At 38.8% G+C, this 15,466-nt stretch overlaps 1 long non-coding RNA gene across 1 annotated transcript in view; it reads right to left on the bottom strand.

The window, feature by feature from the left end:
* The window catches only part of LOC128840840 (uncharacterized), a 129,714-nt gene that overhangs the window by 52,261 nt on the left and 61,987 nt on the right, over positions 1-15,466 (bottom strand). The window contains exon 2 of the long non-coding RNA XR_008445718.1: positions 1,551-1,596. This is a non-coding gene — a long non-coding RNA (uncharacterized LOC128840840). The remainder of the gene's footprint in view (positions 1-1,550; positions 1,597-15,466) is intronic.

Below are 15,466 nucleotides of genomic sequence, written 5' to 3'. Positions count from 1 at the left end.
GTTATGGTATATCAATAAAGTAATAATTAAGCTTTTATATCAACATGCAGCTTGCATAGTTAAAGTAAACACAGGCAAATGTTTTAACATAGACAATGGTGCCAAAAAAAGGATGCATTATCTCATCTCTCCTGTTTGGCATTGCCATTGCTATTGACTTCATTATGAGAAAAAGTGTAGTCAGATACAACATCAACATAGAATCATAGAATATCAGGGTTGGAAGGGACCTCAGGAGGTCATCTAGCCCAACCCCCTGCTCAAAGCAGGACCAATTCTCAACTAAATCATCCCAGCCAGGGCTTTGTCAAGCCGGGCCTTAAAAACCTCCAAGGAAGGAGATTCCACCACCTCCCTAGGTAACGCATTCCAGTGCTTCACCACCCTCCTAGTGAAATAGTGTTTCCTAATATCCAACCTAGGCCTCCCCCACTGCAACTTGAGACCATTGCTCCTTCTTCTGTCATCTGCCACCACTGAGAACAGCCAAGCTCCATCCTTTTTGGAACTCCCCTTCAGGTAGTTGAAAGCAGCTATCAAATCCCCCCTCATGTTTCTCTTCTGGAGACTAAACAATCCCAGTTCCCTCAGCCTCTCCTCATAAGTCATGTGCTCCAGACCCCTAATCATTTTTGTTGCCCTCCGCTGGACTCTTTCCAATATTTCCACATCCTTCTTGTAGTGTGGGGCCCAAAACTGGACACAGTACTCCAGATGAGGCTTCACCAATGTCGAATAAAGGGGAATGATCACATTCCTCGATCTGCTGGCAATGCCCCTACTTATACTGCTCAAAATGCCGTTAGCCTTCTTGGCAACAAGAGCACACTGTTGACTCATATCCAGCTTCTCGTCTACTGTAACCCCTAGGTCCTTTTCTGCAGAACTGCTACCTAGCCATTCGGTCCCTAGTCTGTAGCAGTGCATAGGATTCTTCCGTCCTAAGTGCAGGTCTCTGCACTTGTCCTTTTTGAACCTCATCATATTTTTTCTGGCCCAATCCTCTAATTTGTCTAGTCCCTCTGTATCTGATCCCCACCCTCCAGTGTATCTACCACACCTCCCAGTTTGGTGTCATCTGCAAACTTACTGAGAGTGCAGTCCACACCATCCTCCAGATCATTAATAAAGATATTAAACAAAATCAGCCCCAGGACCGACCCTTGGGGCACTCCACTTGAAACTGGCTGCCAACTAGACATGGAGCCATTGATTACTACCTGTTGAGCCCGACTATCTAGCCAGCTTTCTATCCACCTTATAGTCCATTCATCCAACCCATACTTCTTTAACCTGGCGGCAAGCATCACATGGTTTAATGATAGTACACTAGGTGATACAGTTTTTGCTGACAAAATAGCTCTTAAGTGACAACTCATCCAGCATACAAGCAAAATCCAGTATTGCAAAAAAAGACAGGGTGTATTAATTATGAAAAACAAATCTAAGGAGAACCTCAGTGATTGAAAATTTTAGCAACAGGCAAAGGGAAATCAAAGCTATAGCAAACGAACACTACATTTAGCACTATGAACACTTCCAGGACTTACCTTCACGAAAATTTACTTGCACCAATGTTCACAACATTGCAGCTCTCTGCAAACAAAACAAAAATATCACTCAGACAAATGTACATAAATAATGGGGGGGGTTATTGTAATGGGGGGGGTGTTATTGCTATGAATATAGTTAAAGTAAATGTTTGGAGTTCTATATGACCATATGTTTATGGACACTGCTTTGTAGTATTTATCTGGCTCTAGAGGTTCTGATCAAATGATATCCAAATCCCAATAATCTGTTGTTCTGATTTTGTAACACTAAAACCTAGCAAACAGTATTTTTCAAAACAAAACGTTTATATTTTTCTCCCATGTGTAGTATTTTTAAATTGTGAATGAATTTATTACTCATGAAAGTTGTGGCTGGGTAGCAGCAGGTAAAGCAAACCATAGCATAGATAGGATTGTGCAAGTTTCTTCATATAGCAATTAAAATGCACCTACCAGGTATTCTAATCCCAGTGTTCCTAATGCATAGTCCCATTTGTGAGTTTACTAAGCCTGGGATCAGGAACAGCATTTACTTTTTTTTTAAATGTAATTATCTCTATCTCTATATAAAGTCTCTTGCTTCAAAATCTATTATATTCAAGGCCTTGGCTACCCATATTAAAAGATACAACATCCTTTGATTTTTACATAGTTATGTAACTGACTTTTATAACCTTGTGCTGATGTAACGTATAATGAGACTGCATAACAAAATCACCACTGTACCAGTATTAGTAGCAGCCACTGAAATTCCAGTTCCTAGTGGCTAGTGAATGTTTAGTCAACATCATTCTCAGTGTGTAACTGCAGCACTTCAGAGAGACCGCCCCTCCCCCACTCGCTTCAAGGAGTATCCGCATACTGAGTTTTCATAAGCATCTTTAGTCAGATGACATATTAAAAAAAAGGCAATGAAGAAATAGATGGAATGGAAAATTAAATCGCAGCTAGGTTTCTCAGTGTGAAGCTAATGGCAGGCCAAATGCATACCCTGCAAAACCTGGCAAACTGGAGTTCTTTCAGTGATGACAACCTCTGCAGGAAAGTGATCTGCCTTAGGAAACGATGCATGGGAGCAGCAATGGAGGGATGTAAACCCTCTCTCAACTTCCAGATTCACAGTTATCTGGAAAAAAAGCATTTTACCAAATCCCACTCAGTTTTAGAAGGCAGTGGGGAAAACTTGTTTTAATTAACAGGCAAATTCCTCAAAGCATCTACATTTAAATTATAGTGGGCACAGGCACAGACAGATTTCTCTTCCAGGAGATTATTGTTTTCTAACAGGAAAGTGTTACTTAAAGAGAATGACCAATGACTTTCATTTTGCCTGTTTCCCTTCCACAGGAAGGGCTATTAAATACCTTCCATTGTACATTCTAGGACAAGGATTTTCTATTCTAGTCTGTTCTATGTAGGTTTGTATAACATCCTCCTCACCACAGCACCGGAGCACCTTCTGGTAGCAATTTACATAATGTGACTAACATCTGTCACTTGTGGTTCATGTTCTCTCATCCTCTCCTCAGAGGGAGAATCGTGTGTGTAGTGTAGTGCTGTAATTTGGTAGGCATTTGTTTTGTTTTTTAAATATATGCTTGTTTTATATTAGAGAAGGCTAGGTTGAAGCAGTGCTTCTTCGACTTGGAGTGGAAGGTGGGGAGGTTTGTGATGGTCCTTAGTTGTTGTATGAGTTCATTACAAAACCTCAGAGCAGCCCCTGAGAAAGCTCTCTCTTTCTTGTAGCAGAATTCGGTTGGTCCAGATGGAAGGTGGCAAAGATGTGTATAACCAAGGCCAGGTCATCATCTACCACAATGGGACAACTTCCTAGTCAACCATAGATGGAGCAGGAGCAGTTTTGAACTATGGATTGAATCGACCAGTTGTTAATTGTATACCTTTAACCAAAGGAGGTTGCACCATAGGACCACAAACATTTGCTAGGGAGATTTTGATCTCCCTGACCTTCCCATATTGCAAAATGGGAAAAGAGTCCCGGTTGAATCTCATCCAGGTGGAAGAGGATCTCAGTGTGGAAAAGGTTAATGACTGTTCTACAGATAGACAGACTTTGTTGGTATCTGTTTTAGCCTGGAAGCATTTACATGTTGGTTCTCTAAAAACTGTTCTTTCCATATATAGTTCACTAGTACCACATTGTGCCAGAAAATCCAAGGAGGGAGAGAGCAAGCTCAAGATCACAAATCTAAGGTTACCTTTGGTCATCAAACCTGCATGCACTCCACAAATCTGTTACTCTGGGAGTAAGTGTAGCAAATAGATTACCACATGCATTCCATTTTTGAAGGATGGTGGGGGAGCTCTGTGAAGGCAAGTTAAACTATAATAGCTCTTATGATAGGAAAGCATTAGAAGTGTCAGACACTACTTACAGTTGAGCATCCAAAAATTCAGATAATCTGAGGTGCTTTCAAATTTAATTAAGCCCTTTAGGGCTTGAAATCATTCTGGACTGGAACAGGATGGGAAATGGTTTTCCCACTCTGTTAAAGTTTTTCAGATTTCAGCAGTTCTAATTTCACATCAAAATGAAACCAAGACCATTTGAAATTTTTCATTAAAAACAAAACAAAAAACAGACACCCCCAGAATATGGTCCGACCTCTGAATCAAGTGGAGCAGGGCCTGGAACCTGGGTCTTTCACATCTCATGTGAGTGCTTTATCCACTAGGCTATTTAGGAGTGAAAAACTAACTTACTCTTCTAGTTCTGACCATAAATTCCATGCTGGACCTGAGAAACCATTTAATTAAAATTGGTATGTTCCAGTGAAAAGTTTGTTTTGCCAAATTACCATTTTCCAATGAAAAACTGTTTTATTGAATGATTCCTGATCAGCTCTTCTCTGAACCTCTCATGACCAGGATTGCTTGTTAGATTTCAGACGCTTACCCAATTTCAGAATTGGTTGGACACAATACTAGGGGAGACAGAATCCACTTTTTCCATTATCTTTAATATAAGCATCACTAGAATCATGCCTTTCATGACATTCTGTTACTTCTGCTCCCCTTCCTGGGACTCCCTGATTCTATCACAAGAAAGGAGAAAATAAAAACAAACCAGAGTGTGTGACTGATTTCTATAAGTTTCCAAATTAAATCCTCCATTCATAAATTCTCCAATGAAATCTTGCTCCAAGCCGTCTTTGTGTGAAGTACTAGAAGATATTTCAACATGACCATTATAAAAGTTGACCAAACATGACCATTATAAAGGTTATTTGTATGGAATCAAATTCTGACTAGAACCATGCAGAGGTATACACAAGAAAACCTACAATCAGCAATGTGATTGGGATTTGATTGCCAATATTCTGGCCATTCTGATACACCATGGAGAAGCCAGCACTCAGACCTTCAAGGACAGAAAGAGGGGAATAAGCCATAATGTAGCTGGGAATTAGAGAATGGCCAACAGGTTTCTAGATGGATGCTCCCTGAGCCTGCACAATGGTTAGTGCAAACTAGTGCAAATTTTAGTAGAAACAGAATGCAAAGAGGCTGTTTTATGGGGTGAATTTCAGCCCCGAGTTGGGTCCTCTTTATTTTCATGTGCATGGTTTTTCAAATTAGAAAACCAAAAGAAAAACAGGAAGGTTGTTAGTATGTTAATGAAAGGGACTGAACGCAGGCTAGGGTGAGAGATTAGCCAGCAGAGCCGGTTGAACTTTTTATTTTCAATAATATTTGTTAGATTTAGCACTCTTTTTTGTGAGTGAATCAGTCACAAATGGATCTTGGGCTGGATTGTGTCCTTGAAGTCAGCTCTAAATAAGGGCAGTTCATAGCCATCCTACCTCAGGAGCAGCAAGGACCAAGTTTTGAGCCAGAGGCTGCCAGCCTGCCTGTTTTCCTGCCAGCTCACCTCCCATTCACCTTCCCAGGCTCTCCAGCAGCCCACCTGACAATCTTCTGTGAGCTGGGGAGCCTGTGACCAGAATTTTTTTCACACACGTTCCATTTTGATTCTTCCAAAATGGAATGTTTTGAAAATATCCCTCTTCGAAATTTTGCATATCCCATTTTTGTTCTAATTTGTAATTATAATTTTGTTTTGGAAATGTGAAATTGCTACAGGATGGAAATTTCAGTTCCCACACAATATTACTCACAACGCTGTTCCTATTTCCTCCTTGCTGTATGTGGGATGTAAGTGAAGACCATTTCCCAGCCCTGCCTGCCTATTCCCTATCCACTTGCAAGAGAGAGAAAGTAGCAACAGCTCAGTGGTTGCTTTCCTTGATACAATTCAGGTCACAATGTGGGTATCCCATGATTGGAAATGAGATCCCTAACCATCCTTCCCCCTGCCTATGTTCCAGGTGCATAGGCCAGATCATTGTTGAGTCCTTACTGTATTCATTATTCATAAATATTCACTGCATAGTCTGCACAAATAGCATTTGGACACTGGCTTGTTCACAAACAATTTTGCTTCAGGCATTCACTATTTGTGCAGTAGTTCACTTATATCTTAGGGTGTTGTTTCTGCCCCCTGATTGCAGGAACTAAAACTATCTTGCGTAGGAATACTGAACAGCCAATAGCAATTCATGCATTAGTAGTGTGAATTTTTGCATGAATATTTGTGTAAAAATTCACAAACTTGGAATTCTCAGGAATACACATCAGCCATCCAAATACTCTGGAATATCAAATAATATGGCACACAAATATTAGTGAATCAAGTTCAATGGTTATTAACACAAAGAAGACCGTTCTCTGTTTACAAATCAGAGTTTTTTATTTATTATTATTATTATTCAGACAGACAAGTCAGTATAAGGCAAGATGATGTCAGTGGCATGCATTAAAATGGGATTTAAAATAAATCCTGTCTAGAGAATAAAGATGTATTGGGTAAATACCAAGAAAAAGGTTTTGAAAAAGAAACAGGGAAGAGAGTGGGCTGAAGTGGAGAGCCTGAAGCAACAAACAGGCAAGGATGAAGAGACAGACACAAAAGAGCAAACTAGTGCAAAGAAGAGCCAGAGGGGGAAAAAAGAAGTTGATAAAGGACAGATGACAGAGACTGAGAATCAAAGTGACAGACATAAGGAAGTTAGAGAAATGCAGGAATTTTTTAAGAAACAAATTGTCATTTACCAAAAGGATCCTTCCAACAAAGATATTGCCAGAATCAGTTTCATTTTCTCTCTTTCAATATATGTTTGTTGATTCCTCACACGTTCATTAGTGGGGGGAAGGAAACACTAACCCAGTTTTTGGAATTTTCATCATCATAAGAAGGTCCATCGCTCACATCAGTAACAGAATTGGTTGGATGATTCATCACAAATTAATATTGTATATAGAGCTCTTTTTCTGTTTCCAATTATTCTATAGACTGATCATATGCCTGATTCTCCACTCCATTACTCCAGTTTACACTCTATCAAATACCCCAAATCCAAGAAATTATCTGGTCCCCACCTGGAGATTTTCTACTTTGCTACGGTCAGATACAAAACACTGATCTTATCACTCATAAATAAAATGTAAGCTGTGCTTAAATACATACTGTACTAAATGGTAAACAGCCAGAGAATATTAAAGATATGTGGAATGAGGGACAGCCACATAGAGGGGACAGTAGAAAGAAGAACAAAGATATCCGACAAAAAAACTTAAACAGAGAGTTGACTTTGTGCTCTACTGAATATCTGAAATACAGCATTCAGAAACCAAATCCTCTGTTTGTAAGTGGCCGTTCTTTTGGATACCTTAAAAGCTTATTTACTACAGCATGCTCATTAAATGTGTATAACCTCCAGGTGCCTGTTCCTGCTTACAAAGTAATTTGCCTGGAGATGGAATCCCTGTTTCTATTGTATGGGATTTGTTAGGCCAGATCCACAGTTATTATTACTATTTAAATATTAAACTATCACATCACCTATGGGCTGAGCTCCAATCATGGACCAGGACCCAATTTTGCTAGGTGCTGTACAAACAAAAAAACAAAAAAAGACTGTAAACTCTCTGGAGCAGGATTAGCTAAATGTAAGACAAGAGACAACAGATGGATACAATATTGGTCAGCATGAGAGGAAGTGGTCTCAGCACACCAAAAGCCTAATAGTTGTCAAGCTTTTTGTAGGTATCATGGCAGAGAAGAGTTTTAAGAAGGCATTTGAAGGAGGATAGTGAATTAGTTTTCTGACATTTGTGAAGAACTGCTCCCGAGAAGGGCGGGCAGCATGGTAGCAAGCACAAAGGTCCTTACATGGAAATGTAAGGAGGGAGCAATGGAATCATAGACCAATGGGAAGTGGGAGCCGACCTTTTGATGCTGAATAAGAGAGGATAGGTAGGGTGAGGATAACTTGAGAAGGGACTTGAAAGAAGCTTTTGTTCGGTATGATGGAGAATAGGGAGTGAGTGGAGGGGTGTAAAGATGGGTGACAATGTCAAAACAACAGGCTAGGAAAATCATCTTTGCATCAGAGTTCTGAATGGATATGAGTAGAGCAAGACTGCATTTGTCAAAGCCAAAGAAAAGGATGTTGTAGTAATCTAGACACAAGATAATGAAAGCCTGGATGAGAGTTTTAGCTGTGTAGATGATAGGAAAGGAAAGGAGACATTATCCAAAAAGACTCTGAGGGAAAATTGACACAGATCCATTGAGGTAAATAGAATTATGGTGGACTAAATACACGTTACAACATGATGAAAAGCCACCTTGAGAACACCTATATTCGGAATGTGCCTGGCAACTATATGTGATCCTGTACTGAACATGTATGAATTAAAATAGTATCAGTCAGCCCTCCTGTTGCATCATCTCAAATAGTCTTAAAAGTAACTTTTATGTTCAAATATATTTAGGAAGGAAAGTGGAAAAACAGCTTTCCATTATGAAGTGTAAACTGACTGTTCTAATAAACCATATCCAGCCTATTTCTTAAAACAAACACAAGCAAAATCCCCTTGTAGCAGCAAGTGTCCTTAGATATCCTTGTCATGCAATAATTCCAATTAATTGTACTAATGTGAAATAAAGATCAAAATAAAGGTTTGCAGGGATGCTCTTGGGAATTCTAAATCACGGGGGGTTTTGAGGTTTTTTTGTTTTGTTTTGTTTTTTTTAATATATCACCAACTGTCTTCCTGACCCTCAGGAATCCTCCTGATCTCTATGATCAAAACTGTTACACTCCAGAGCTTTTAATGGTATATATATACACACAATGGAATTTGTTTGAGATAAAACACAGGGAATTTCCCTGGACAATCTTTGTGGCTGAGCAAACACATGCATTCCCATGGTAATTCACTGTTCACTTTCATAGAAAAGCAAAAGGATCTTCTTTATCCAACTCTCTCAAGCACTTAATTTTAATCATAAAAAAGCTTTATAAAAAACAGACAATTCCAAGCCTAAGTGATATTGGCCAAAGTGACATTACAACAGTCTTTAATCATGCACGGCTGCCAATAGGTTTATTCTTTCCTGTTGTCACATACCATGAAGTCTATCAGTGAGCCTCGTTTTACACTTTGGTTATTTATATGATCTAATCAAAAACTTACACGAATAATAGTTTAAAAAAATTATCCCTCCTTAAGACCTGAAATTATTACCTTCCCCCATTGCCAACTGTTGTGAGATTTAATCAAGAGGGTTACCTACCATAGGGAAATTGGCTACTTCTTATTGTCTCTGCCAGGGACTAGAAATATAGTTGGTATAAAATATCTGCTTCTTAAAAGTGTCTAAATATGGACTATTGAATAAATAATGTACCTTTAGCGGATCCTAAATGCTAATTTACGCAACTGTCTGTCAGACAAAGAAACAAAATCTATAGTTGGAAAAGCTTTTGCAATGCCTGTTCAGAAAGACAACCCTATTATTAAATAGAAAAGGGCTGATTTTCCAAAGGTTCTGAGTACCCACAAATTCCATTGGCTTCATTGGAAGCTGCAGGTGCTCAGCCCATCAGCAAAATCATGTCTATAATGGGCTCAGACTGTATAAAACTCAAATGCAAGAACAGTCCCTTTTCCCAGGATACCTTACAGTCAGAGAGTTATCACCTTTAGAAAGGACAGGATGTACTGTGGGACCATGAGGAGAATGTGAATTTGTTTGACTCGCATTGATTTTAGTATAAATAATGACTGCCCCTCATATATGATGTTACAGTGGAGAGGGCGGTTGCTGTGGATCAATGCTTCTGGGATTCGTGAAAGAAATGGGACTTTATGGGGTACTTGAATGAGGTGAGAGTGAAGGCCTACTGGTCCAAATCATGGCCTTATTCAAGTCAACAGGAGTTCTGTCCACTGAATTCAATGGGACCAGGATTTCACCCTTAGTGTTTTAGAACTGTCGCTCCATTCAGAGAGAATTTTTTCACAGAAAATGCTTACCATTGTGTCAGCTGGCCCTACTTACGGTCTACAGGACAAGACATAACAGGTGGATAAAAGAGACAAGGGGGTCAGGGTGAAGGCAAGGAAAATGGTGTAACAAAATTAATGTACAATTCCTAGTCAGAGCAGTAATCACAACTTGCCACCTGCCTTGTTGTTATCAAATTATAAATTGATGTGCCAGGACTGATATGGGCTCCCTTCAAGGAGCCACAAAATGGTATTAATTCTACACACACTGTACTGTTCTACGGCATAGTTAATTCTTACATACAAGGTAAATTATGGGCATCATCCATGAATTTCTCCCCTTTTTGGTTCAGGAATTATCCATAAACAAATCATTTCATTGAATTAATCATCAGCAGAATTCATGGGCTTATAGCTTGTTCAGGCGCAATTAACTGTTATCAGAAATTTGATCTATTTTCATTGGACACTTAGGCCACATAGTATGCTTCAATTTCCTAATTGGGAAAGGCTACACTCTTACGAGTAGGTTTGCATTTCACAAATGTTCTGCAATATTCCTTTTAATTTAGCTGGGTTTCGTGGACTTTCTGGGTATTCCTAGAAACAGCGGTGGATTAATGCACAGGCACACAGCATCCATGCCCAGGGGCCCCAGCCAATTTGAGGGCCATCCACGTGTGAGGGGCCCAAATGTTGTTTGTGCCCAGGGCGCCAGTAAATATTAATCCGCCTGTGCCTGGAAATCATTTGCTAAGTATTCTCAGAAAAGAAACACAGGAACAGACTCAGTGGAAGCAAATTCATTTAAAACTCAAAAGAATGCTTACAGCAAAGGGGGAGGGGGAGGTCAGTATATTCTCATTTGTATTTAATATAAACAGTATCAACAGTGTTTCTAGTTTTAGGGTAAAACTGATAAAAACCTACCTTACAGCACCTACCCAAGCCCCTACAAAATAGTGGAGGAATATATATCCTGGAAATACCTAACTATAAGCATTGCGCAGTGTTGAAAATTATGTGTGGAAGGATCAATACACCCTAAAGGTCTCCAGTGCTCATATGGACCTCATTCCCAGGAATCCAAACAGAATCATTTGTTTTATATTAATAATGGAAAATCATGAATTTAGAAATCTGAATTTCAATGCACACTGCAAAAAAAAAAAAAAAAAAAAAAACCTCCCTAATCTTCCTAAAAGTTTTACACCAAATATCACAGGATGTACAGATGCAAATCAATCATCCTAGTCTTCTCATATGGGACAATGCTTCTTTTACAATGCAATACCTCCGGGCATGGAGGTGTATGCTTTTTTATAGTATTTTAAATTGAACTTTTAAAAAAATAAAAAAACATTGTTAAGAATTGCTTACAGGGTTAGAAGTCAATCTGAGAGTCACATCAATTTGAATTACTGCATGCCTCAGTCGCATTTCAGACACCAGGACAATACCATGCACCTGAACATCCTGGTTTTATAGCCTGATTTCCAAAGTGTTCATGAAACATACTTTCATTCAAATAGCGGTAACCTTGAAGTATCTTATAAATGGGATATATGGATTTATTGCTTAGCAGCAATTCATGATCTCACTGCATGATTAACTAGTCTCTTATTTTCCAGTTAGTATAAATAACTCTGATTGCTCCTTATGATAACAACCTGAAACTTATCGTTTCTATTTAGAAATAGAGGCCTAAATTTTCAAGAGTGACTAGTGTGATTGAAGGTGCTTCAATTTGGCGTGACCAATTTGAAACATCTTAAAGGGGCATGACTTAAACTGTGAGTGCCACTAAGGCATCTCAGTTGGGTACCCAAAATATGAGGCCCTCAAAATTACTAGCTATTTTTGAAAAAGTTTGTGTCCTCCATTTTCAAAGTGGGGAAGGGAGGGAGACACGTTCTGTAGTGTATTAAAGACCTATACAGGAATCAAAAACTCTGAGAGTTGTTACTAGCTCTGCCACAGATTTACACTTTGTGACATACAGTCACATCTGTTAATGTTTTATGCCTGGGACTGCCCATTTTTAAAATGGGGATCATAATAGTCATCCACCTCAGAAGGGGCATTATGGAGCTTCATTAAGTACAGGCTGAACACACAGGCTGTAAGATCTTTGGATTTTCAAAGTATTACTTATTATAGAGCTAAGCAGCATGGTTTTGATTTCTTCTTTTCCTGTAACGTTTTTCCACAAATTCTGTCTCTTTATGATTACATTATAATCATCTGACAGTAGAGTTAGAGCTACCTGTCCACATAGGCAAAAAAGGTGTCATGATAAATTGTCTTCATTAAACATAAACAGGAAAGGACTTGACAAAATGAACTTTGACAAAACAATTGTGGATGTATGATATGTCACATTTTGTTGACAAATGATAGCTACTTGAGAGAATGCCTTCTGATAATTAAAGAGAACAATCAAAGGATCCTGGCAGTGATTATAACAACTGTCTTAGCTGGGTCTTGGATGAAGTCAGTGAGATTCCTTCTGGCAGTTTGCTGTAGGCTTGTCTCTGACATTTTGCATATGTGTTGCATGCTATCTTATTACCATCATCAAATCAAAGTTTTGGATGTCTGAACTATACTAGCAAAGTCCACCTTCCTTAAAAAGGCATTCATAGTCAAGCATAACACACTTTCTGGTAAGAGAGAGACAGATGCCACAAAGCTGCTTACAGATGACAAAAACCCACCTAGCACCTGAAAGAAATTTAAGGGCAATTATTCAATACCCAAATTTGACTTCCTGAAAAGGACTGCCTGAAAGTACTGAGTTACCAAGAAGTACTCTTTTTCTTTCATGCAATGGGCTATGACTATTCAATTTTACATAGCAGTCTAACATTCAAAAGCAAAGTAGATACAAAATTAAGCAAATTCCAAGGCTGGTATAAACAGCTAGCCACCATCCTTTACTGTACAGCTCATCGTTCCTTGGCATCATTGTCCAACATGAGAAATTTGGGATAAGCAGCTAGACAAAAGTGATCCCTGCTTGCCAGGGATCCATCCTCCAAAGGCAGCAAATAGGAAAGAATCAGCTATTTCCCATGTGACTGGCATCTCTTGCCATCTATACTCTGCAGATGAGTTCCCAGTGCACTTCCTGTTCTCAGCTGCCTTCATGACATAATTATGGTATTACTCAAACACCAATACATCACAAAGCCTTGCCTGCTGAACACCTGCATTTTGTTTCAAAAAGGGGCATTTTGTATAGACTTAGATTATTTTCTAATCAATTTGCTGACCCCTTGAATGTACATAATGCACTAGGATGCCATAGTCATGGGAGCTGAGTAAGGATCTAGACAGGCACTTAGATACATAGCTTGGCACCATACAATAGCTTTGTATATAGTGTAATCAAACAGAGCAGTTCTATGACAAAGAACAGAAAATCATTCTATTAAGCAAAATTGATAATCAAGTATATGATACGTAATACATTTTAAATACATCAGTGCTATACATATCAATTCAGAAAAGCTGGATTTCATGTTTCTCTAGTTACACAAAGAAACGTTATTTTCTAATTCATTAAAGAAGCATGGGAATGAAAGGTGAACAGTATATGTCTCAGTTTAGTGCCATGCCACAAACTGATGCAAAGAGGGGGAAAACATTCTAGAAAGTCACCATGTACTTGATGTAGTGGAGCAGCTGGTAAAAGATTATAAAACAATTTTCATAAGATTTACAGTAAGCTAGTAAACTACAAAATGGCAGAGGGTTGAAAATGAAATTAAAGTAGACCGTACATCAATGGTGATTTTGTTTTCAGCAGCTATGAACTTTAAAATGAATTAAACAGAGAGCAAGTTTAGATGGGTAAAGCTCTGAGGGATACTGTAGGGGCTGCCTCCAGGGAACAATCTAGAAAAAAAATGATACATGCAGTTAACCACAGGGATTACAGAAAATGAGATATGGCTATTATGTTCATTAAATGGAGCTAATTAAATGAACAGGAAAGGGTTTGGGGAAGAAGTACTGGGTTTATCAGAAATGTTTTCCAACGGGAAACTGAGATGGCTGGCAGCCCCAACTCAGTTTAAGTGTGATGTTCAAAGGAATAAATGTCATTAAAAATATTGTGAATGCTCTATTAAGCACTTTGGTGTTTCTTTAATGTAATGTATTTGTACAGAATAGCGTGCACACAAAGTATTCTTTTGCAAGGGGCTAAGTGCCCTTGATTCCAAGTGAAGCCAAGGATCGTGACCTCACTGGAGATGCTATGCCCTTCACTGGATTGAAACCCAAGGCCCCTGTCTAATTCCCCATTTAAATCAATGGGACTCCTCTTCTTTGCCTGCATTGGGGATTGTCTGATTCCTAAGTGTGGTAAGACCCTGGAAATATTAGCCATATAACTGAATACTTTGGGAGGAGTGGGGAGGGAAAGAGCTAAAAGATTGTTCTTTCTGTAGACAAAGGGCCTTTATGAAAAGTCTTATGTAGTCATCAGACACATTACAAATGAAAGAAGCCATTTCTCTAGTGATTATCATGGACTTAGACTGTCTTTGAACTATACTGGTGTCTTTGTGGAATGGAATATAGAAAAAATTAAGAAACATTCACTAAAGGCTAGACAAAGTATAATATCCACTGCTATTTGAAGTGACTCATTTTTTAATTAATTTCCCAATGGCATAGCAACAAAAATATTACATCAACAGGGAATATATGTTGTCCCGGTAATGCAGCATCACTCCCCAAGATAACATCCTCCTAAAGCCATGCAGCACTTCCAGTTGTGAAATCTATAATGCTTCAGCATTTAATGTTCACTTTCAAGGCTTCCCGAATCACACTTCTCTCTGGTTCAATGTATGAGTTGACTTCTTGGTTTGGGGGGGTGGGGGGGCTTTAATGGCTGGATTCTCACAGCCATTTCCAGTGTATAACTTTATTAAACTTATTAACAATTCTACACATTCTTATGTCCCAGTAGATGGCACTCTGTTAACTTTTTGCATATGTACAGATATATATAAACACACACACACACACATATTAAGGTCCTATTTCATTCTCGAAATTGCGGTCCTGCAATATTAGGCTTCCACCACAATTTTGATTTTCATTACCTTACTGTGCTCAATCCACAATTTTGCATACATTTTGAGGTTTGCCACCCACCCACCCACCTTGCCCCATACAATTTTTTTGCAAGTGAATGTGAATTAAATGATCTTGGAGAGTTTGGGGATTCACCTGCAATTCTACATCATTTTCTAGAGTTAGCAGAAACAGCAGAGTGATCACTTTCAATCTTGCTTAATTCCATTGATGCCAAGTGTGCAATACCTCAGTACGGACAAGCCTTTACAAAGCAAAGACAGGGGATGAAAGATGCAACTGTAGTAGGGCACAGTGCACTAAGATTGAACACCTGTAAAATGTAGAAGGCTGAAGTGATTGTACTCTACAGCAGTTGTGTTAAGACTTTTAGTTTTCTGAATTTTATATTGTACTGATCACTTTTTAAAAAAAAATAATTG

The sequence above is a fragment of the Malaclemys terrapin genome, chromosome 7 (genome assembly GCF_027887155.1).
Source record: "Malaclemys terrapin pileata isolate rMalTer1 chromosome 7, rMalTer1.hap1, whole genome shotgun sequence".
NCBI lineage: Eukaryota > Metazoa > Chordata > Testudines > Emydidae > Malaclemys > Malaclemys terrapin.
The sequence above is the reverse complement of the archived record's forward strand: the minus strand, read 5'-3'. Positions and strand labels throughout refer to the sequence as shown.